Here is a 22,523-nt window from a genome sequence, read left to right on the forward strand (position 1 = left end):
ATTGTAAGAGGTGATTTTATTACCGACACTAGGGGTCATTACGGGAAAATCAAGTTTCGAGTGACATTCATATCAAACCAAGGAAATGAGTCATGGAGTGATCAAGCTAAGGTAATGATCAACGGGGTTAAGAGATGCTATGGAAGTAACCTGTTTCCTCATAGCTTCACGATCTAATACAAAATAAAATTGTTGTGGGACAATCTCAGAAATAGTGGGTTCTCACATGGGTTCATTATAATCTCTTCCCCTAGAAGAAGATCTAGGAGTTAAGGTAGTTCTAGCCCTAGCAGAAGAAGTCTTGGGAATACTTATTTCAGGAGTAGAACTACAAGTAGACAACAAACCTAACCTACGTAGTCTGCCACTTCTCCTACTCCTAGTAGGAGCAGTTGAGGGAGAGAGATCATTAAGGATCACTACCTTAGAAGGGTCTGATGATGAAGAAGGTTTTAAAGAATGAGAAGACATCTTTAATGGTGAAAACACAGAAAAAAGAAGAAGAACTACAAGAGAAGTTAAAAATATGAATGCATGGAAGAAGAAAATGATTTTCGAAATTGAGTGTGATGAGGAATTTATAGGGGAAGGCAACCGTCATTAGTGATGCTCATTATGAATTGTCATCATGGAACTATCACTTCGTGACTGATGCAGTAGCAGAAAATCCCTAAAAAAATATTGTAAACTGCAAAACTAATTACAGTGAGACACGTACCTTGAGCATTAAATAGACATGACGTATGTTTCAATGATTCTCAAGAGGGAATTATGATAATCGGGAAAAGCCGGTAAGGAATTACCACCATAAATACTTACCACTTCCTGAATATTCAGAAAGTGGAGGTACTATCTGTATTGGTAAAAAAAGACATGACACGTAGACTATCAACAAGGTGACAAGTGGCACTTTCAATTGAGTCAATAAAAGAAAATGAAAAGGCACGAATGAAACACCAGAAGAGGTGCCTGCCATGACAACTGGAAAAGAAGAAATAGCACTATAAAAAAAAAACAGCTTTTGCTACGGATTTTAGCGACAAGCCATATTCTGTAGCTAAATAACGACGGATTAGCGACGGATTATATAGTTTGTTGCCAAATAAGGTAAAAAAAATATTTAGTATGAAATATAGCGATGAATTAGCGACAAATATTTATATCCGTCGCTAAAAATTGACGCCTTTATTTTACCTACAAATTTAGCGACAAAAATGGGGCGACAAAATTATTAAAATATAGCAACAGAATTAGGGATGGAAGTCTGTCGCTACCTTTATTTTACTTTAAAAAAAAATTCCAAAATTAGTTGCGACGAAAATTTTATCGCTAGATTCTTAAAAATAAATTTTCCAAGTTATTATTAGCGATAGAAATGTATCCGTAGCTATTTTCGTTGCTAGTTTTTTATGTTTATCTAGGGCACAAATCTTCCTACCGACTCATTATCTCCTCTCTATCAAAGTCGCTACTTTTTTTTTGACCAACGAACAAAATTCCAATCTGCAGCACCAAATCTTAAAAGCAAGGAAAGGAAGTAAATGCTTGAACATTTTTACCATCTATTAAAGAGGTAATTGTAGACATAGTAACAAAATGCCAAAACAGAAATAGAAGAAAAAAATGTGACGACATCAACCAAACTTCACAACAATTTTTGGAAGAATTTTATGATTGTAACAACCGACCAGCAAAGGATAAGAGGTTGCCGGAAAATTAAAAGTCACTGGACCTCCATTTTCTTGGCCAGATCATCACATTTTCTGGCATGAAAATAATAAAATGACCAAACGATATCAAGGTGGCGTTGCTTCGACAGCAAATAGCGCCGAAACAATGACCAAATAGAGGCTCAATGTGTCGCTGGAGTTTGAGTTTTGACTGGTCAGATCTAGTCGTTTCCATCCAGATTTAGCCATTCAGCCATCCAGATCTATTGAAAGCCATTATTTTTACTATTTTTACACTTTGTTTGCACCATTACTCTTATCTTTGTTCAGGTAAATATTCTCTTTTTGATTTTGTTTTTCTTTCTCTTGAGGAATTTTGATATAGGAATTCTTGTCTGACTGATACCTTGATTTTCATACTTTTGGGTCAATAATAAATTGATATGATTTTAGGGTTTAGATTTCAGTATTTTTTAGGGATTTACGTTACTAATACATTGATAAGAAATGTTCCAGCAATAACTGGTTTTTACATCTTTGATTTTATGGAAAAAGTAAAAGTTGTATTGAAAATTATAGTTTTTACATCCTTGATTTTAGCTATGTGTTTTAGTCTTTAGAAAGAAAATGGGAGTTCAAAGATTTGTATTCTGTTGAGTATTTCAAAGACCGTATGGAAAATGTGTGTCTATGGTAATAAAAATAATGAAGTGCAGTAGCTAAAGTAACAGAATGAGGGAGAAGAACAATGTTCATTCGGCCATTCTCAGTATTCTTGTGTTAGTTACTCTACAAAGTGTATATTGTGACAATTCTTATCGATATTACACTTGGAAAATCATTTATGGAGACTTTTAACCTTTGGGCGTCAAACAACAGGTAAATCTCATTCTTTAAATGTATGTTTGTTGAAATTTCATGGATTCTTATTCAGGTGATTTTAACACTATGTTACAGATCCAGGGACACAGATTGACTGTGTTACAAATGACTATTTGATTATCAGTGTCTACAACTACTTGAATGAGCCTTTCCTCATTTCTTGGTATGACTTATAATTCTGATTGTCATGTGCATTCCTTTATGTTTTATACAATTATTCTTGCAGAGTAAAATGTTTTAGAAGTTTTTAATTCTTTGTTATTTAGTTTATTTGATTGTTGGATTTTAGTACGCAGTGTAAAATAGGGGTAAAACTGATGTAAAAGAAGTTTTGAGCTTAATAGTCTAAGAAGTATATGAAGAGACCAACTACAGAGAATATGTCACACTATTATCACAACTTCTGCATCTGATAGAAGTTCTAATTGTTAGATTATTGCTTCTATTACAGTAAATTACTTAAAATTCCTGGAGATCAAATACATGTGTACCTTTATATGCAAAACTTCAAAAATTTCCTGGAGATCAGGCTATCAGGCAGGTGAAAGCTTTTGTCAAATTCAATTGATATGATTTATGTTGTCCTTGATAAAATTATAGTAAATTCAAATTATCTCAATTCAGTGTTAATACCAATTGAAACTGATAAAAGTACTCGATGAATTGAAGATTTTATCCTTAAAGTGCTCAAGTAAAAAGATAAGTAGACCTCTTAACTCACTTATTTAGAGTGCAAAGGCTTGCTCATTAGGTGTTATCTTCTAGGCTGAAGCCTATTCCACCGTATATCGAGCCTCTGATCTTGAAACATCTGAAATTACGTCAAGGGTGAGATATATACATGAATATGCGGTCTTAGATTTTAAGGTCGTAGAACTGTTAAGTGGTTTTAGTGGATATGAAAAAAAATAATAATGTAGAAATAGAAACGCGAAATCTTCTTCACCCGATAAGAAAGCTCTCAGTTATTTTTATGTTTATTTGGATATTCCGAACAATTAGTTGACTTTCTTCTTTCTTTTTTGATAGGTATATTGTAATACCAATCATGCACCAAATGTAGTGTGCATATTTACTTTGAGCTGAATACTTTTATTGACGATACCAAGAATCTCTTACGTGTAACTACTATATCTTAGCATCAACAAAGCATTGCCTAAATTTTGGTGTTTAGTTCTATCTACTATTGAATCTTAAGTATGACCTTGCACTTCCTTAAGTGTAATTATCTTCCTACTTTATGCATGCAGCCAAGTTTCAAGTTAGTATCATATATACATTTTCTTAACCTAATACTATCTGCCGTTAGCCCTTGGCCATTAGCTTCCTGGAATGCTTATACTCAACTTTAATATGTGGATTTCTGTTAATTAATTTCTTTCTCAATTTATTTTAGGCCTTATTAGGTATCACTCATTGCTCTGCTAGTGTCACATAGATAATGGAACACCTAAACCATCATACAAATGGTGTAAGGTCTTGCTCAAAGTTAGTGGCGAAGCTCATGAAGGAGGTCATGCACAGAACGCTGACCCCAATGTAAGAAGAGGAAAGTTGATAGGAGATGATGACATTTTAGAAAATTTATTTGCACACCCACCATTTATGGCAATACTATTAGTAGAATTCTCTGAAAGAGTCGACGTTCCACCATTTATGGCAAGGGTTTAGGTAAGCATCTTTTTAAGTTTCAATTTAAACAATCCAAGCCTTCTTATTTCATCTGGATGTTCATTTAAGCTACCATAAGTGGTATAAGCTAACTTCCCTTCTTTCTAACATGATTGGTATTAGTCTTCCAAAAAGAAAAAAAGTTAAGAAAACATGAATAAGAAAGTTGTTGTTTGCTAATATTTTGTCATTATTGTATCAGGAATATTTTAATAAGAAAACGGGAATATTTTGGCATTATTGTATCATATATTTTGGTATTATTGTGTCATATATTTTGGCAACGCATATGGTGTGAGGTTGTATCAGTTTTCAATCTTTTCTTCTATATTGAGACGAAAATGCATTAATTCTTTATGCGATTGTGTTTGTGAAGGCATGGAAAAGTCTCGAAATTTTGGTGCTGGACAGTGAATAATGTCACAACACCTACTGCATTCATATTCTTAACTTGAAGTTTATACTTGGAGATGCTTCAAAAGTTCAAATTATCTTCTAGAATTTGCTCCATTTATACTTTTTTTCTTTTTAAATGGGGTTGATGTGTGTCACTGGAGGTTGGAAGCCTAGTTGTTTCCTCTTTAGATACAAAGATAAAAACTCGTTTTGGTTCCTGGAGCATTTATATAGGGTGAGGCAATGTTATATTCAGATAAACAAGTAGACAAATAAAGTTAGCATTTTCAACTAGCCTATCCAAAAACTTATAGAAGCTTTCTCACTTTTATCTGCATTTTTCTGTTTAAGTTGCTTCCTTTTCTCTATGTTATTTTTCAATCTCATTTTTATACAAACGTCTTTTTTTTTAATCTTTTGAATTGAATATATTTTGCATAGGTTGTTAAAAAGGGTCGAGATCCAACACCAAGTGAGATACATTTGCACGCCCCATACGCATGGTAATTATGGAAAATATTTTGTTGGTGAGAAATTCTGAATCGTACATGTAAGTTAACTTTTTAAATAATTTTATTGAATTTACTTTCATATCTATTTTCATTTTGTAAATTGAATAGTCAATATTTTTTAATGTTTCAATTTCACTAATTATTAACTTTTCTATAGGAAAAATATCAGGAAATATTACAACAACAAGCACAGAGTTAATATGATATTGATAACTTTGATGTGGCAACTATAGTTCCTACCTCTTCTACTGATGCTAACTTTGATGAGGTTCATGCATTGAGTTCTGATGATGACCATGACTCTCCAGCCTTGCATAGTTAGCCTACTTTGTTTAGACTTTATTGTTGGTACTTTTAGATGTTTTGTACTTAACGACACAGTTATAGCATTATGCTATATATTTTGGATCTTGTTGAATATTAATTTATATTAATATCAGTCATTTTTAATTAAGTGTATTTAATAGCTTTTTTATAATATTCTTGAACATGATATATTTAAAATAATAAATAAATAATAAAATTAAAAAAATTAGCGACAAATACTTTTCGTAGATAAAATTAACGCATAAAATTAAATCATGCGACGGATTGACGACAAAAGATTTTTATCGCTAAAAGTAGGAAGAACTAGCGACGGATTCTTTCGTTGCTAATAAGAACAAACGACGAAGTTTATTATGAATTGTAGCAACAAAATTAGTTAAAATAGCGACGAAACGAAGCAAAATAGCGACGGTTTTTTCGGTCGCTAAACTTTGCTACGGATATATTGCCTCACGAATCCGTCACTAGATTCGCGGCGGTTTTATATTTTTCATCGCTATGAGCTTAGCTACGAGCATTTTAGAGACCAACTTGATTCCATTGCTAAATCATCGCTAAACTGGTTTAGCGACGAAAATAAGATGTTTAGCGACGGAATACGTCCATCGCTAAATGCTGTTTTTTTGTAGTGTAGGTACGAGATGAATGAAGACCATAAAAAGGGAAGATTGATGAATCTGTTATAAATAAGGAATGGAAATCAACATTATGGAAATCTTCAGTTATTATTATAAACGCCATTTAAATATGGTAACGAGCAAGCAAGGCAATTAATGCCATTAACGAGCCAGAATTAAGTAGGAAAGTCGTTATAATTGTGTATCCTTATATAAGAACATGTTCATCATTTGTAAAGGCATCTGAATACTTTTCAATATATGCCATCAGTCTTTTACTTTATTCAAAGTGTTCAAATCGTAATTTTGGAAAAGATTAGCGATCAACATTATGCTTTCTTTTCTTACCCATTATTTTCATTATTTTTCCTATTCTTTTAATTAATAAGAAAGTGAAGTAAATTTGGTTATCACTAGGCCAATTTTTTCCTAATCTTAGCTTTGACCGAGAAATCTATTTTTGGGTTAAACGATTGCGTTTCTTAAGAAAATAACTTCAAATAAAAATATACATGAATTTTATTCAAATATATTTAAGGTCTCTACTTAAAACTTAGCTTTAAGTCACAAATTTTATAGAGTCGCTATTTTCACCGGATGCAAATAAATATTTGATGTTTGGCTATAATACAATATTTTTAGTACATTACTCGCCATATATTTTACTACTTTAGTGACTAATTGTGCGATATTTGAGCTTAATTATGTTGTTTTATGTGTAGGATCGTTGAAAGATGAAAATGAGTGAAGATTGCATGCAAGGATGTCAAAAATACACAAAAAGAAGCACTGAAACACGGAGTAGCCATGCCAGGCGTCACACTAGGCGACGCCTAACTTAAGGCCTACTTTATCTCGTGTTAAGCCTGGCATCACGAGGCTCCAAGCATGCGTTAAGCCTAGCCCCACGAGGTCAGGCGCTCGGTGCCCTCTGTTTGCACCTTAAAAGTACTGTTACCTGGTTTTGGAGTTGGTGACCCCAAACCTAACATATAAATACTTCCTAAATGAGTTGAGGAAGGGGTTGGGCATTATTTGGAGGCAAAAACACATTATGGAACAACTTTGGAGGGGAAAATCATAGAGTTCTTCATCCCTTCATCCTTTCTTTGTAATTTAAATATGCGAAATACTTGGAATATTGTTACTACAAACATGAGTGGCTAAGCACTCCAATTTCTAGGGTTATGGTTGACATGATTATTGACATTTATTAGTTACATCTTCATTACTTCGGATTATCATCTTGTGGTTGTTTCTTTAATTCTAGTTTAAACTTGTGAATTGTTGTAGCTACCGGTTCATCCTACTATCTCTGCTATGCTTGGGAAAGCCAAATTTAGATTAGAGTAGAATTAGAGAAAGCTTTTTTCTGGTGCATAGCTCAGGGAACGATTTCACATAATGATAGGAATATACTTAACTGCCTCGCTTAGTTGAATATCTTATTATATTAGTTCATGATAAATTCAATACCATAGGAATATAGGATTGATATATTGTCGATATGCGAATAGTATTGTGGAAACATGCTATTCATATAAACAATCCGGTCAATTAGCAAACATGGATAATTTCGATTAATGAGTATAATTTACGAACTCAATAGGATTGATAAATCGACCAAAACCTAAAATCTTTATTTCATGTTAGTAAAATCCAACAATACACGTTTGCATTCTTGATAAATTAGTCATTACTTGTTTAATTTCTGCATTAGTATATTAATAGGAAAACACAACTCTTGATTATTTTGGACAATTGACTGATTTGAATTAGCCTAGTTAATAATTAATCTAAGTCTCTGTGAGTTCGACATCCGACTTTCGAATCACTTTATTACTTGACGGCCATTTATACTTAGGGAACCAACATATTTTTCACATTGTTGTGGAGGACCTAGCAATTGATTGTTTAATTGAGTTAAATTCTTATAAGTTTTCTATTCAAGTTTTGACTTGTTTGATTTACCTCATCTCTCTCAGGTACTTGGAAGTGAATGTCAGGTAAGAAAGATGAGGGTAAAGATAAACTTGGACCTTTTGAAATGAACCTGAGAGACTTCTCCACAAAAACAAGAAAGCAACAAAAGAAGCCAAAGTAGCTGAAGAAGCAACAAGATTGGCAACACAAGTTGAGGAAATCGAACATTAACAAGAAATTGTTGAACTTCCACAACCTGTAAGAATGAAAGATAAACAAGAACTACCAGTGATCGCAGCTGCAAGGCCTAACCTTTCAAATATGACATAGGTTATTGTCAAACCAGCCATTTTGAGCTCAAAAATACATGGTGCAACTGATACACTCCCAGGGTCAACATGTGGGGCTGCCACATGAGGATCCACATAGGCACATTCAGAATTTTCTAAAGATCACATATACTTATAATTTCCCAAATGTCTCTATGGATTATGTCAGGTTGACATTATTTTTCTTCCCACTTTTGGGAGAAGCAAAGGAGTGGTTACAAAAGGAGCCTGCAAATTCAATCAGAACCTGGGATGATCTAGCAAGGAATTTCTTGATAAAATTCTTCCCATCTTGGAAGACTAATGAACTAAGGAGCCAACTATGTGGATTCCATCAAAATAAAGGATAAACTCTTATCCAAGCTTGGGAGCGATTCAAGAAACTATTGCGAGATTGCTCACACCACAATCAGACAGATGATGTCTTGGGGCACACTTTTGTGGAAGGTCTAGATAAAGCTTCCAAGATGTACACAGATTATGCTTAGGGACGTATGTGCATGGAAAAATCATATGGGAAAATCCAAGTCTTGCTGAACAAATTTACTACAAATAATCAGAACAATCAAGCAATGAATCCACAACAAACTCTTCCGAAGATGATGATCCCCCGATATTTGTCAACCAGTCAAGAGACCAGAAATATCTGAAGTAGATGAGGCACAAGAAGGCATGACAGATGAACCAATCCCAGAAAGAAGATATGAGCCTATGGCGTCAAAACAGGGGAAGGAGAACCAAGTAGAGCACTTAGGCCGAAGACAGGTGGTATGATCGAAGTAGATGCATTCCCAACATTGATAAATGATCTAGCCAAGATAGCCAATCAGGTTGGGAAGCTCTCTCAAGCACAAATACAACCGGTGCAACCTGTGCAACAAATGCAAGTCTACTGTGAATTTTGTGAGGAAGGTCACACGGGTGACCAATGTCCCACAAAACACGAATCAATCTACTGTATGGGTCAACAAGCTAGAGGACCGATGAATCAAAATGCTCAATATGGCAACACCTAGAATCCGAACTGGAGGAATCACCTTAACTTTTCTTAGGGTGGAAATCAGAATAATAGGTCTCAAGGTAATTACAACAACCACCTATACCTCCACAACAAGTAGAGGAAAGTATGATTGACATGATAAAAAAGCTCTTGATCGACAACTAGAAATAATGGCTGACAATCAACAATTGCGTACAGAGTTCAAAATACTAGAGAGGCAATTCGGGCAGATGGCGAACACTCAAAACACTAGACCCGCTGGATCTCTCCCAAGAGAAAAGGAGAAAAATCCTCAAGTTAAAAAGAAGTCGTCTGGGCTCGAAGACCTGTAGAGGTAAAAGAGAAGAACAAATTTGAGTATGAGCATGTAGTAGAATGGGTGTCATATATCACACCTCATTTTTCTACCCGAAAGGGGTATAAGGGAGTTTTTTCAATTAAAGTGACAATAATCGAAATAGAATTATTTTTTAAGTTTAGATTCACCACTTGGGATAATTTATGGTGTCCCAAGTTACCGGTTTAAAATACCGAATCGAGGAAGTTTGACTCTATTTTACGGTCCGCGAAGCACAGAAATCCAGGCAAGGAATTCTGTTAACCCGTGAGAAGGTGTTAGGCATTCCCGGGTTCTGTAGTTTTAGCACGGTCGCTCAACTATTATTATTGCCCTAATTATCTGATTAGTTATATATTTTATACCTATTGTGCATTTTTAACCTTTGACCTCTTTTAATTATTTATGGAATTATTGTACAACAAGTTACAATTGTCATACACTTGTTTGTTTGGTACACATTGTGAATCGTGTCTGTGATGACCAGGCCGACCGTCTTAAGAATTAATGCCCTGATCCCCTATTAACTGCTTTCCCCATGTTTATTTCTGCTATTTTGATTTGCCAGGATGTTCGGTTTTGACTTTCGGAGAGTTTTGGGACACTTAGTCTCTAAATGAGAGCTTAAGTGTTGGAAATTTGACCGTAGTCAGAACAATATGAAGACGGCCTCAGAATGGAATTCTGATGGTTCCGTTAGCTCCATGGGGTGATTTGAGGCCTAGGGGTGTGTTCGGATTCTATTTTGGAGGTCCGTAGCTAATTTAGGCTTGAAATGCCGAAAGGTAGAATTTTGAAGTTTCCGGCTCGATAATGAGATATTGATCTGAGGGTCGGGATGGAATTTGGAAAGTTGGAGTAGCTCCATAGTGTTGGATGTGACGTGTGTGCAAAATTTTAGGTCATTTGGATGAGGGATGATAGACTTTTTGATTGAAAGCGTATTTTTAGAGTTTTGGAGTTCTTAGGCTTGAATTCGTGGTTGATTCATCATTTAGATGTTGTTTTAGGTGTTTTAAGGATTTGTATAAGTTTGGACAAGGGTATTGGACTTGTTTGTTCCTTTGGTTGAAATCCCGGGGGCCTCAGGATGATTTTAGATGGTTGACGGAAGGATTTTGAGTTTGGAGTTGCAGCTGAAGCTACTGATCTTCTGTCATAACCGCACCTGTGGTTGGGTCCCATAGGTGCGTAGACACAGAAGCGGCATTTGCCATCGTAGAAGCGAAATTGGGCAGGAGCAGCAGGGTTCGCAGTTGCGGGAAATTTACCGCAGAAGCGGTACCCCATCTGCGAATGGAGAATCGTAGGTGCGGAAACAGGCTGGGTTAGTGATTGTCGCAGATGCGACCGATTGTCCGCAAAAGTGGGACCACATGTGCGGTCCCATGACCACAGAAGAGGATTAACTGGGCAGAAACATATAAATTCTTGCCTTTGCGAATTTGAGCTATTTTTCACCTATTTTCAAAGTGGAAGAAGGCTTTGGGGAGCATTTTCAAGAGAGATTTTCAGAGGAGTTTATTGGGGTAAGGTCTTTGGTCCCTAAACTCGTTATTGGAGTATTTTGTATCATTATAAGCATGAAAAATTAAGAAAAATCAGTGGTGATTTGGGGGTTAGGGCTTGATTAATTAGAAACCTTTGAGTGATGATTTGAGGGAACATTTGAGGTCCGATTTGGTACTTTTTGTACGACTGAATTCGTGTGAGTGTGAAGATTCTGGAAAAGTAAATTTTACTTGATTTTGAGACGTGGGCCCGAGGGGCGTTTTGGTAATTTTACCTAATTTTGCCTATTAACATAGAATTTAATTGTAGAATCAGTTACTTGAAGTGTTAGTTACATTATGCAATTGAATTGAATAGATTTGGGGCATTAGGAGTCGAGTTTTCGTGGGAAAAACGTGGTTTCGAGTTGATTTTGAGCTAGTTCGAGGTAAGTGGATTGCCTAACCTTGTGTGAGGGACCTTCCCCTTATATAGGGGAGGTGCTATCCATTTCATCGTAAAATAGGTTGTGGTCGATACATAATAGTTATAACGCTTAAATGATAACGATAGTATCGTTTATCTTATTGTAGACTAAGGAGTTTTGACAATAGCATAGCTTGAGATTGGGGCAGTATATACAAGGTATGTGAGCCTATCCCTTTCCTTCTTTTGCACGACTCCGATTGTACATAATGTAATGAACGAGCTTCCAAAGATACTCTACTCTTAGAAGCTAGCAGTACTTACATTGTTTTCCCTCTTATGGAACGATTGATGTTAATGTTGCTTCTCTTATTCTTATGTTATCAATGTTGTTGGTACTTCCTGATTCTTATAAGGTTCATAGTGAAGAGTTAGTCCTAATAACGTGTACAGAGGATACCGACCTTACGTCACTCCGAAAGGTTTAGAATGTGATTCCATGAGTCGAGCATGCATTATATATATGTATCTATTTTACTCTACCGAGCCACGCTATAGTTGGCCGGGTACGACACCTATTGTGCAACCACTGATCAGTTGGGTTTTACCGAGCTCCACGTGGCCGGGTACGATTCTACCGAGCCTATTATGGCCGGGTACGATATGATGATGATGATGCCCACATAGGCGAATGCTTTAAAGGTTTATGTATTTATACATATGTATCATGCATTTCATGTAAGTAGCCCTCAGAGGTACTAAGATGTTTTGTATATTCTCTATCCTTGCTTACATTACTGATCGTATTTATGGTTCCTTGCCTTACATACTCAGTACTTTATTCGTACTGACGTCCTTTTATTTGTGGACGCTGCATGTCGTGCTGCAGGTCCTGATAGACAGGCAGGTGCAGCTCCCCAACCACAGTAGACTGTCCAGTTCAGCGGTGATTGGCGAGATCCCTTCTCCGGACTTGCCTTGGTCTTGGTATGCAATTTTTGTTATAGACATTATGGGTATGTCGGGGCCCTGTTCCGGCTATGTTGCAACACTTATATTCTTTTAGAGGCTCATAGACAGGTGTCGGCTCATGTATAGTTTGGTATGCCTTGTCGGCTAGTTTTTGTTGTATAGTCTTTCATAGTAGCGTGGTAGCTCATACCTTATACGTAGTTTCTTGATTGTCTGGTCATCCCCTGCTATGTATGTTCATGCCGTCATATTTTATTGCTGGTTGTCCATGATCTAGGTCTACCATTTATATTGATCTCGTCAGCCTTAAAAAATAATAATGAAGGTTAGATGAAATGTACGTTGGTGCTCGGCAAGTGTGGTCGGGTGCTAGTCATGGCCCTTCAGTTTGGGTCGTGACAAAAACTATAGTTCGGGTAAGGGCTAGAAATTATCTCGAGAGAAAAGTGTTAGGCACCCCTCAAGATCCACTAGTGTGGTTCCCGGCCATGTTACAATTGTGACTTTACAAGTAAACAATCCAGACTCAAATAAGGACTTGCATACAACATTGCAATTAGGTTGAAAACTTTCGAAGGTAAGTAGAGAGGGCATAAATTTATGAAAAAAAAGATTTGAATAGTTTTACAAGAAGAGATGAAAGCAAATAAAGGGAGGGGGGAGGTCCTAAGTTTATAATTAATATGGATCACTTCAATGCAATACCCAACAATCACTCATCAGAAGAGGGGTCGCACGTGATATTAGCGCATCGGTCATCATATCCATATCTACCCTTCCCACCCCGTTAAGGTGTTAAAGCGTGAAATGGTATCATTACTTATTGCATGCTATTACCCGTCCCAATCCTATCAGTCCCGGAGGCATATGGGACTACTAATCTTAAAGGGGAGGGAGTTGGGGCTTTTGCGGAGTTTTCAAAAGGATAAAAATCTAGGCGACAAGCAATAACAAATAGTAGTTAAAAGGGAAACAAATAGCAATTAAGGCTCAAGTTGGCCTCCTCATTCAAAGCAGCAGATTATTTAGCATGACTTACAAATACTGGTTTGGTCTGTATTAAACTTAATGTAGGAAGGGTGGCTAATTTATCATATATTTTCAGATAAGAAGTCCGAATTAGGCCTGCCTGCTGGTTGTAATTATCAAAACTGATGCAATTATAAAATTTTACCCTAAGGCTTGCGTAAGCGTTAAACAGAACCAATAGGCATGATATCTATTAGTTTCAGAAATAAATAAGTAAACTGATTGCAAAAAAAGAATTGTCAATTACAGGGACATAAGATCTGCAGGCGTTAAACATTATTGCTACTGATTTTAGGCTTATAAGCGAGTTGACGATTCAGGTTCAGTTAACATGCTTTCTAGGTATTACTGATTTGAGCACTGTTATTGCTTATGCAGGAATCCTATTGGCAGGTTGTCTACATGCAATTGATTAGGTATTTAAATCCTATAATAGGTTTGCCTAATGACGGATGCAGAATGCAGAAAGTTCTATAGGCATGGTGTCTATATGAAGATGCGAAATTTTAGAATCGGCTTACAGGCATGACATCTGTTATGAAATTGCAGAAAACCCTATAGACATAGTATTTATATGAGAATGCAAAAAATCCTATAAACATGGTATCTATATGAGAATGCAGAGTTTTTAGTGATTTATAAAATGCAGAACTTTAGAAAAATGGTAATCCCTATGAACATGGTATCTACATGAGTGCAGAATTTCGGAAGTATAGTAATTCCCTATGAACATGGTATCTACCCCTTGCATGCAAAGTCCCCTACCCAATTCCACTAGCCGACCCCAAATGTTTATTACAAGATTATTAAGACCAGAATGAATAAGAAAAATATATCAGAAATTAAAAATTCCAACCAAGGAGAGCCTAATTCAGACCCCAGGTCTGAAATATGAAATAAACCAACTTCCAAAGATCAGATTCCAAAGCCTTCTCTCATCCGGGGTGTTTCAGTGATCCAAGGAGTTTCAGGAACTCCAGGCAGTGCTTATACCCCAAATATATTGTAGAATTAGATTATAGTGCAGTGTGGAATGGCCAACCCTCAAATGTCCAAGTTCAGAGGGAACTCAAGGTCCCAAAGCAAGGCTCAAAAGAGAGGGGCAGAACTTAAGGTTCTAGGAATAGGTGTAGGTGTAATAGAGGGGAATTAGGGAATGCCAAGGTAGGCTGGTGGTCATGCCCAGCAATTAGGAGTGCTGGCACACCCCTGACCAGCCTGTCAGCTAAAAATTAGAGAGTTAGGACCTATTGAAGGTCAGGTTTAGCCCTGGACAGTAACTTGGATGCTGCCAGGCTATACCTCAACTCAACACACCTAAGGGAATGGGGTATGGGAAATTGAAAGAGTCTATGATCCAAAGGATCTAGTTTTAATCCATGGACAATAACTTTGTGTATTGCCATGTCTTAAACTATAGCTCAAGCACATAAAGAGGTATGGGGTATGGGATTCATTGCAGTAACAGATAGCAAGACATAAGCATACTATCAGAGAAGTCGAATTCTACAGAGCAGTAAAGTAGGCATAGACATAAAAATTTGTAAGTAAACACATTGGGGTTGATGCTAGAATCAAAACTAGGACATACCAGTTTCAGGAAAAACAAATGAAAGCAGAAGTCTTGAGAAAGCCAAATTGCAGAAAGTTTTAGAAGGGGTTGTGAGAATTAAGTGAAGCTCTGAAGTGTATTCCGTTAAGGTGAAAAGAAAAAGAGTCGAGTATTTATAGCTTGGAAAATAGGTAGAGAGTAAGGGAAGAATCATAGTAATTATGGAACTATGTATCAATTATAATCAATCAACACAAGAACTTCCTTTAATTAAGGAGTTCAAACTCAAACGGTAATGGACAACAATCAGTTAAGGAAAGAGAATCAAGTAAACATCTTGTGTAAAGTAGGAAATTAGGGGAAAATACATAGGGGTTTAACTAAGGAAAGAAAATTTTAAAATATACGGTTAGCCCAAATAAGGCAAGAACACAGTAAACCAATTAGTACCTAGTAAATCAAGGAATCAGTGATTCGACATTACTAATGAACCAAGTCAAAAAGAGAGGAAAGATTTTAACTTAAGGAAAATCAGTAGCAATCAATTAGACCGATTAAAAGGGATTCTGAATCAATCACAAGTTGGAAAGCCCTTATACAGAAAGGTTGATCACATATAAAGAGCATACAGACACGTTAAGTATGAAAGAAAAAATTGTCATGCCATCGAAAAATCAGTGGAAAATCCAGTAACAGAGTTTAGAAGAGTTTATCAAAAGGTCAGAATCATATGAAACTTCGAAATTAATCTAAAAGAGTTGGGGGTTTTGAAATAAGAACCCCAGTTCGGGCAAACCATAAAGCAAAGATGGGAGGGCCAGCAGTTGAATCGAAACATGTTCAAAGGTTTCTGAAAAGAACTGAAACTTCTAACATGCTTCTCGCAGCAACATAACTCATGAATAGCATGTAAATACAATAGAAGAGTTCAAAGCAACAGAGTAAACAAACTAATTCGAATCATGATGAGAAAAAACTGATAAGAACAGTAGAAGGAAGCACGCTTAAGAAGATCCTTTTAGAAGAGGCTTAAACAAAGTTCAGTAGAAGGAAAAAATAGTAATAGCACTTAAGAACACGATAGAAGAATACAATAGGTGAAACATACCAAAACATGGTAGAAGAAAATAGTAGAACATAGTAGAAAAACAAACAAGGACATAGTATAGAAAACACAATAGCAGAACATACAAGAACGGAATATAGAAAGCACGGTATAGGAACATACATGGTAGAAGGAAAACATAAGAACACAGTAGAGGCAAATACATACAAAAGAAAAAGAGAAGAAAGTCAGATAAACACTTACGCATTTTCAGAAAACCCTAGATGGTAAAAGAGGCTTCGGAAAGTAATTTTTGAAAGAAAAGTTAGGGAAATCGTTTGAACACTCAAATAGAGCATAGATACACAACAGATCTAAAAAAATCGGGGAAACCTCGACGGGTTAGGGTTTCAGAAGAACCCAAGAAAAAGCTTTGAAAAGGTCACCGATCTGAGTCGGAGAGGTCAGAATCAGGCTCAAAACACCATGGTATGCCGGAGCAAGGCCGGAGATGGCCGGAATCTTCGAATCGGCGAAGGTCTGAGTGAAGACCTTCGAGGTCTGGCCTCGAACCTTCGAGCATCAGGCATGCAAGAGCCGGAGGAGGTGAGTATAGGCTGTCCATGGCCTGAGAAGCCATGGACTCCGGTGAAAACACGGTGGAACAAGGCTAGGGTTCCGAAGAGCCTTGAGAGAGTCTGAGAGAGTTTTGGGATTCAGAGGCGGCGTCATTGTGCAAATGGGGTTAGGGTTAGAGGGGTTAGGGGATTAGAAAAGGAAAGGGTGAATCAGGGCCGTTGATCAAAATGATCAACGACCAGGATTTAAAAGAAAATTCGGACGGGTTTGAAAACGGGTTAAGGGGTTGGGTAAAAATAAGAATTGGGTCGTCCGAATTTGAGTTTGAAATTGGATCAATTTTAGGCTAAAATTTAAATGTAATGGGGCTATAATTGAAATGAACTGACGCTATATGTTAAATAGCCAGTTTTACCCCTTTTTATTTATAAAAAATAGAAAAATAATTTTTAAAAACAAATTAAAAGCACTGAGATAATTAATAATATATAAAAATTAATCTAAAAATGCTGTAAATGATTTTATGGTTACAAAACGCTATTAATCGTAATATAGGCTGTAATTGCAATTTTATGTAATTTAGCTTTAAAATATCAAATGAATTTGTAAAAATATGCAAAAACCACGTTAATTATATTTTGGTGTAACTATGAGGATGGAAATAAATTATTCACCAAAATGATAATTTCGGAAATAATTATTGGATTTTGTACTGTTAAAATAGACAATAAATTGGTTTTGAAAATCTTTACAAATTTGGGAAAAATACTAAAATTGCTTGGGCATGCTTATATATGCATACACATGCTATTTTGAAAGTATTTTGAGTATAAAATATATAGGGAATAATTGGGTATCAACAGCTACCCCTCTTTACCCGGGATGGATGAAAGAGTTGTCGGGTAAAGATAAGATGGCCAATTTTGACCGGAAGTGGCGATTTGAAAGGAGTTTTGACCGAGCTCTGGTTTTTGAGCCACCTACATATCCCTGATCTTACATGAATCAGGTCATATGTAGTTCCATAACCATTGACGGAATATGCCGATGGAGATTTGAAACGGACGAACGCGATCTTTAGATTGAGAGAGGTTTTCTGAAAAATCGATAGGCTGCGGGAATCGGAGCGGGATCGCTCCTACTGAGACGGTCATTGCCAGCCGGTGCACCTGCAAGTAAGCAATACGAGCGCATATTGTGCGTAAATTTAAACGTGATGCAAATTCCCATTGGACCATGAATGCTGTCCTCAGACGGTTAGGATGACGTCCTCGAACCATGACGTCCTGGGCCATGAGGCATATGGTAAAGGATTCGCAAGCTATGAAATGATGTTCTCGAGCTATGAGAATGGTGCCTCTGAACCATGATGCCTTTGAATAATGATATGCAAAAGATAAAATGGGGTCCTCAGGCCATGGCATGGCGTTCTCGGGCTATGAAAATGGTGCCTCCGAACAATGATTCCTTTGGACAATTTGGCGATCTTTCAGCCCATGAAATGCAGAAGGTGGCGATCTTTCAGCCGATGTAAGACGTAAATAAAAGGTGGCGATATTTTAGCCGATGCAAGAAAGATAAGGTGGCGATCTTTCAGCAGATGCAAGAAAATAAAGTGGCGATATTTCAGCCATGCAAGAAAATAAAGTGGCGATATTTTAGCTGTGCAAGAAAATAAAGTGGCGATATTTCAGCCATGTAGGATGGAGGCAGAGCTTAGTCTCGGAAGGCAGAAAGGTAGCCTTGTTCAATGCGGGAAACGCAGATGGAGGTAGAGCTTAACCTCGGAAGGCAGAAAGGTAGCCTTATGCAGAATGCAGATGGAGGTAGAGCTTAACCTCGGAAGGCAGACAGGTAGCCTTATGCAATGCAGAGAAATGCAGATGGAGGTAGAGCTTAACCTCAGAAGGCAGAAAGGTAGCCTTATACGATGCAAATGGAGGTAGAGCTTAACCTCGGAAGGCAAAAAGGTAGCCTTATGCAATGCAGAGAAATGCAGATGGAGGTAGAGCTTAACCTCGGAAGGCAGAAAGGTAGCCTTATGCAGTGCAAGAATGTAAAAGGACGATTAGTAGTAAGATCTCTTAGCTGATTACGACAATATGACTGCCGGGGAGATTGTATACGGATAGCAATTGCGGACAAGTGATGATTCTGAGAAGTTGTATTCTTGAGAGTGCATAAATATACCTAATGATATTGCGAATTGAGTGCCTGTATCCAAAGAAAAATCGTGAGTTCTGTAAGGGGAAAGGTTAGTTCGTCTTCCCCGGGCTCTTGATGTTGTGTGTTATTGGGGTAGCATCGCTAAACAACAACAATTCGGATAATAGTTATGCATGCTTTAGTAAATATAGCGTAAGTATATGATCGAAAATAGCTTTCTTTAGATGAACCAACGACTACGACGTGGTTCAAGACATTGTAACCTCTTTTTCTCCGGAATTTTGAGGGTCCTCCTCAAAATTCTACCCCAGTTTGCTGAGCAGACATTTCTGACGGCTGTGCTGAATGACTAAAAAACATCTTTGGAATTTTGAGGGTCCTCCTCAAAATTCTACCCCAGTTTACTGGGCTGGCGCTTCTGGCGATGCATGAACTAAAATTAACTTCGGAATTTTGAGGGTCCTCCTCAAAATTCTGCCCTAGTTCCAATAACGGGAAAAAATAGAATTTTTATTAAAATATGACTGAACCCATAGGGCTGCCTACGTATCCCCTCTTAAACGGGAATTAGGTCAGGCATAGTTCAAATTACATCATAGAGGGAATCATAAGTGGTTACACATAATATCGTTTTACTGCATCTGAATTGATTGGCTTCAGCCAGACTTCTCCATCCATCTCTGCAAGAATAAGGGATCCTCCAGTTAGAACCCGGTGAACCATGTACGGACCCTGCCAATTGGGAGAGAACTTCCCCTTGGCTTCATCTTGATGTGGGAATATTTTCTTCAACACCAACTGCCCCGGTGTAAACTTCCTTGGCTTAACCCTTTTGTTGAAGGCTCTGGACATTCTGTTCTGATACAACTGACCGTGGCAAACCGCATTCATCCTTTTCCCATCTATAAGGGCTAACTTCTCGTAGCGACCTTTTACCCATTCTGCATCATCCAGTTCTACTTCTTGTATGATCCTTAAGGAGGGAATTTCTACCTCGGCGGGGATGACCGCCTCTGTACCATAAACCAGCATGTAGGGAGTTGCTCTGGTTGATGCGGACTGTAGTGCGGTATCCCAATATGGCGAATGATAACTTCTCATGCCATTGTTTGTGCCTTTCGACCATCTTCCTTAGTATCTTCTTGATATTCTTGTTGGCTGCTTCCACAGCTCGAGGCCTGTAGGCTGTAGAGTTCTTGTGTTTGATCTTGAAAGTTTCACACATTGCTTTCATCAAGTCGCTGTTGAGATTGGAACCATTATCGGTGATGATTGACTCCGGAACTCCGAACCGACAAACAATGCGGTCGCGAACGAAACCCGCCACAACCTTCTTAGTGACCACCTTGTATGATGCTGCTTTGACCCATTTGGTAAAATAATCGATTGCCACTAAGATGAACCTGTGCCCATTTGATGCGACAGGCTCGATAGGTCCGATAACATCCATTCCCCAAGCGGCGAATGACCATGTTGAGCTTGTCGTAGTAAGCTCGTTCGGAGGCGCCTTTATCATATCTGCATGTATCTGACAGCGATGGCATTTGCGAACATACTAGATACAGTCTGTTTCCATAGTCATCCAAAAATACCCTGCTCGGAGTATCTTCTTTGCTAAGACAAAACCATTCATGTGCGGCCCGCAGGTTCTTGCATGCACTTCATCCAATAGCCTGGATGCTTCTTTTGCTTCGACATACCTTAGTAAACCCAAATCGGGAATCCTTCTGTACAGGATTCCTCCACTGTGAAAAAATTTGCTGGATAGCCTACGAAGTGTGCGCTTCTGAGTAGCGTTGGCAAGTCCTGGATATTCCCCTGTTGTCAAGTACTCCTTGATGTCATGGAACCATGGTTTTCCATCCGCTTCTTCCTCAACGTGGGCATAATAAGTTGGCTGATCATGAATCTTTACTAGGATGGGATCAATGAAATTTATATTTGGATGCTGGATCATGGACGACAAAGTAGCCAATGCATCAGCAAACTCGTTCTGGACTCTGGGGACGTGCTGAAATTCTATCTTTGTGAACCTTTTCCTCAACTCCTGTATATGATGCAAGTAGGGAAGTATCTTAGAGTTCTTAGTTGCCCACTCTCCTCGAACCTGATGTATGAGCAAGTCTGAATCCCCGATCACTAGCAACTCCTGAACGTTCATGTCAATGGCCATTTTGAGCCCCAAGATGCAGTCTTCATATTCGGCCATATTATTGGTGCAAGAGAACCTGAGCTTGGCGGATACCGGGTAGTGCTGGCCGGTTTCTGATACTAAGATTGCTCATATGCCAACTCCTTTGAAATTTGCAGCTCCGTCGAAGAACAACCTCCAACCATCATAAGATTCTGCAATATCTTCTCCTATGAAAGATATCTCTTTATCGGGAAAATACATTTTTAGGGGATCGTATTCTCCGTCCACGGGATTCTCGGAGAGATGGTCCGCCAAGGCTTGCTCTTTGATTGCTTTCTGGGTCACGTAAACAATGTCGAATTCACTTAGCAGGATCTGCCACTTGGCGAGCTTGCTAGTGGGCATGGGCTTCTAGAAGATATACTTCAGAGGGTCCATTCTGGATATGAGATAAGTAGTGTAAGCACAGAAGTAATGCCTTAACTTCTGCGCGACCCAAGTCAGAGCATAGCAAGTGCGTTCTAAAAGAGAATACCGAGCCTCGTACGATGTGAACTTCTTACTGAGATAGTAGATGGCTTGCTCCTTTCTCCCTGTTTTATCATGTTGTCCTAGAACACAACCGAATGCTCTATCCGATACCGCAAGGTAAAGCAATAGGGGTCTTCCTGGCTCAGGCGGAACCAAGACCGGCGGCATTGACAGGTATTCCTTAATTCTGTCAAAAGCTTTCTGACAATCATCAGTCCATTTGGTAGCAGCGTCCTTTTTTAACATTTTGAAGATAGGTTCACAAATGACCATGGATTGAGCTATGAACCGACTGATATAGTTGAGTCTTCCCAGGAAACTCATCACGTCCTTCTTGTTCTTTGGTGGCGGAAATTCTTGTATAGCTTTGACCTTTGATGGATCCAATTCTATTCCTCGACGACTCACGATGAAACCTAATAATTTTCCAGCAGGAACCCCGAATGCACACTTGGCGGGATTCAGTTTTAGATTGTACCTCCTCAGTCTGTTGAAGAACTTTCTTAGGTCTTCCATATGATCCCTGACTTTCTTGGATTTGATGATGACATCATCCACATTTACCTCGATCTCCTTGTGTATCATGTCATGAAAGATGGTAGTCATGGCTCTCATGTAGGTGGCACCAGCGTTCTTCAAACCGAATGGCATCATTTTGTAACAGTACATTCCCCACGGCGTGATGAAAGCCATTTTCTCTGCATCTTCCTCATCCATCCATATCTGATGATACCCAGTGAAACAATCAACAAAAGATTGCAACTCATGCTTGGCGCAGTTGTCGATAAGAATGTGTATGTTAGGCAAGGGGAAGTCGTCTTTGGGACTGGCCCGATTGAGATCCCGGTAGTCAACACAAACTCTAACTTTCCCATCCTTTTTTGGCACTGGAACGATGTTGGCTAACTATGTAGGATACTCTACTACCCTGAGA

General features: G+C 37.9%; 1 long non-coding RNA gene across 2 annotated transcripts; it reads left to right on the forward strand.

Moving 5' to 3' along the window:
- The first annotated feature begins 1,426 nt into the window (after window positions 1-1,426).
- Window positions 1,427-5,590, forward strand: LOC107808282 (uncharacterized). 2 transcript variants are annotated; one of them, XR_001653106.2, is made up of 5 exons: window positions 1,427-2,549; window positions 2,628-2,715; window positions 3,949-4,223; window positions 5,061-5,169; window positions 5,289-5,590. It is a non-coding gene; the product is annotated as an uncharacterized LOC107808282 (long non-coding RNA). The 2 variants fall into 2 exon arrangements; XR_001653105.2 differs by having other exon boundaries at window positions 1,431-2,715.
- The last annotated feature ends 16,933 nt before the right edge of the window (window positions 5,591-22,523 follow it).

This window comes from Nicotiana tabacum, chromosome 20, assembly GCF_000715075.1.
Source record: "Nicotiana tabacum cultivar K326 chromosome 20, ASM71507v2, whole genome shotgun sequence".
Taxonomy (NCBI): domain Eukaryota; kingdom Viridiplantae; phylum Streptophyta; class Magnoliopsida; order Solanales; family Solanaceae; genus Nicotiana; species Nicotiana tabacum.